At 41.2% G+C, this 3,405-nt stretch overlaps 1 pseudogene; it reads left to right on the top strand.

The window, feature by feature from the left end:
- The first annotated feature begins 310 nt into the window (after positions 1-310).
- On the top strand, positions 311-1,168 carry LOC102828061 (annotated as a pseudogene).
- The last annotated feature ends 2,237 nt before the right edge of the window (positions 1,169-3,405 follow it).

The raw sequence follows: 3,405 nt of genomic DNA, 5'->3' as shown, positions 1-3,405 counted from the left end.
GACAATGTATGTGATAAGTATATAAATGTACACTAACTACAAGGGCATCCTGGTGTGGCGCCTTAGGATAAGCACTGGACCTCAAGATCAGTTTGAACTGCAAATTTGGTAGTTCAAGCTCACCAGCCACTCCTCAGAAATCCTATACAGGGTGGCTATGAGTCAAATGACTTGGTGGCACTTAACACCAACAAACAAGGATGCAGGCTCATATTCTAGTCATTCATTTTGTTCTGTAAGCGACCTCTGGCCACTCAGCTCAGCCTTGCAGTTTGGCATTTTGGAGCATATGAGCATCCTCTGAGCCTTGATGAGTTCCAGTATGTGGTATGTTATACAGAGCATTCAGAGAAAATTCTCTCTCTCAGACATTAATCTGAACAATTGCTGCATCCAGTCCCCCTGCAAGTGATAGTTCAATGTGTGACTTTATTAGAGAGGGAACAGATTTCAATTGTAGTGTCATGGCACAGTGAAGACCCTGCACTGGGCCTCTGTCATGTCAGATACTGACTTCAGAGTTACTCCTGGAAAAAGGAACAGAGATGGATGCCCCCAGTGATTACAACTGATCAGCCCTCCACTACACAGGTAAGAAAGATGAGGCTGTGTGGAGATAGTGTTGGATTATGGTGCAGGCCTCAATGCAATGGATTGCAAGAGACATCCCACTTCACTGGGCAGCCTTTAAAAACAATGCTGAGTGTGTGTGTGCCCTCCTAGAAAGAAGGACCTCTGTCAATGCCCTGGATTACAACAACAATACACCTCTCAGATGGGCAGCCATGAAGGGAATTCTTGAGAGCCACAGTGTCTTTCTCCATTATGGTGTACAGATCAGGGTTATCAACATAAAAGGCCAAACTTTCATCTGCCACCTGGTGCTCTGCTGGTCAGGAGACTTGGAACAGAGAAAGAAGACTCTTGATTTGAGCTGTTGAAGACTTTGAATGACACTAAAATGACACCATACTCGGATTATTCTGTTCTCAGCCCCAGGAACTCTAAAACCACTCTCTCGCTATGCTGTGCACTGAAGCCTGCTACTCTAGTATCTTCCATAGGCAGAGAAGGACCTTCCACTGCCAGTGTCTTTGAAGGAATACCTGTTACTTGTAGAATAATGTGTAGGAAATGCTTGTACCATCACATAGGCAACTCTGGGTGAGGTTCTCTGCAGTGCCGTCTCTTTGGCATGAAAACCAGAGAAAGCAGCTGTTCCTGCTGTGTGGTTTATAGATATTGATGCAACATGTCAGAAAAATAACCTCCACACCACTTCCCCTCTGCAAACCAATCAACCAAACACTAAGGAAAAAAATACCTCACTTTTGTTTTCTGTTCATTCCTTACTTAGTTTATTTTTTGTTTGTTTGTTTTCTAACAATGCACCCTGCAATTCTCCCATTTAGGGAAAGACTCAACAGTGCAACTGAATTTCTGCTGGAAGATGAAAAGTATTTAAAGAATGTGTATTTGCTTTTCCTTGGGAACATGATTAACCCAATAGAAGAATCTCTCTAGAATCATTCTAATTGGTCTGTGAAGAGCTTTTTAAAAGCTCTTTCAGCAAACAGCAGTTATGACCAAAGATGAAGACATTGTAATTTCAAATGGGATGTAGATTCAGAATTGGGCTAGATGCTGTCTTTAGAATACCACATTGTGGGGCATTCAGGAAGGACCAGGCCCTGTCTCCTCCATCAAAGGAAACAGCAGTCTTTGTTTCTCTTTCATGGATGCACACAAGGATACGGTAGTTCAGCAATGCTACTTTAATGTGTGGATGCTTTCCACACTTTAGAAGAGCTAGCAGATTATAAGCCCTACTAAGAATTCCTAATCTTCTCTGCCTCTCTTTTTCTTTCTCAAAGTTACTGTGCTCTAATGGATGTAGCAGGATTATCTTGCACCTGGTGTGGCACCATAGAATAAGGACTCGACCTCAAGGTCAGTTTGAACCAAACGGTCTGCAGTTCAAACTCACCAGCCACTCCTTGGAAATCCTACACAGGGTCACTAGGAGTTGGAACTGAATTGATCTCCCTTAACATTGTAGAATAAGGTGTTTGCTCTAGCAGGAGAGGATTATGGACTGGGTAGCTTTTACCCAAGGGTCTTCATTCCCTATGGAAAGCTCACTTTGCTAAAAGCTTAGAATTATTTTTCTTTCAGTTGTTTCAGTTCGCTTTGTATTAATCTGTGTAAGACTTCTGGTGTGGTGATATAGGATCAGCACTGGAGTGTGAACTAAAAGGCTGACAGTTCAAATCCACCAGCTGCTCCTTTCAAACCCTATACAGGGTCATTCTGAGTCAGAACTGACTCAGCGGCACTAAACAACAACAACAAATGAACACAATTTTAGTTGTGGAATACATAACTTGTAAGGCAAGAAAATAAAGTATGTCCAGCAGAAGAAGAACACCAATGTTCTAGCTGTAGGTCAAACTACTGGAGGACTGAGAATTCGTCCATGGATTTGTTGTTGTTGTTAAGTGCCATCAAGTCAGTTCTGGCTCATGGTAACCCTGTATAGCATTTCCAAGGGATGGCTGATGGGATTGAACCAGTGATCTTGTTGTTAGAAAGAAGCCCAGTGCTTATCCTACTGAGCCATACCAGGAGCTATGGATTTGGCAATATGAAATTCATTACTGAACTTAGAAGTTTTAAGCAACAAAAAGGACTTTGGAAACTTCAGCAAAAGCCTTTCTAATGGAGTATTTTGTTGTTGTTGTTAAGTGTCATTGAGTCTGTTCTGACTCATACCAATCCTGTAAACGGTTTCCAAAGAGTGGCTGGTGAATTTGAGATAATGACCTTGCAGTGCAAATTGTCCTTGATGTTCAGTGCTTATCCTATGGCACCACACCAAAAATATAATTACACTTTGGGTTGAAGAGAAAAATAAGAACAGAACTGAAGATAATGAGAATATGTTCTGATATGAGAGTTTTTCTGGAAGGGGAACAAAAAAAGATAGGTAGTTAGGAGAAAAGTGGGACTAAAGATTAGCCTCTTTTTTTCCCTTTAATGGAGGAAATGGCAGTATGTTTGAATGCTCATGGGAATAATCCAGGAGAGAAAAAAATATTAATGGTAACCAAAAGAGAGAAGAGAATTAGTAAAGTGATATCCTTGGTTTTTAAAGTGCCATATTGTATACGAACAGTTAGGGAAGCAGACTTTATGGGCAGAGATACTAGCAAGTAGGTGAATACAATGATGAGAGTCTGTTTTCCTTATGATAGCTAGAATTTTCTCAGTAAAATGAAAATGAGAATTGGGAAGGGATTGACTGAACTACTAGAAGAAAAAGAAGGTTTGGGGTACAGGACTGTGGAATAACAAAGTCTGTTTGCCATAGGGTTAATCCCAACTCACAGCGACCCTATAAGGACA

Source organism: Chrysochloris asiatica, unplaced genomic scaffold, assembly GCF_000296735.1.
Source record: "Chrysochloris asiatica unplaced genomic scaffold, ChrAsi1.0 scaffold00003, whole genome shotgun sequence".
In the NCBI taxonomy this organism is placed as follows: domain Eukaryota; kingdom Metazoa; phylum Chordata; class Mammalia; order Afrosoricida; family Chrysochloridae; genus Chrysochloris; species Chrysochloris asiatica.
This window is presented reverse-complemented; position numbering and strand designations above follow the sequence as displayed.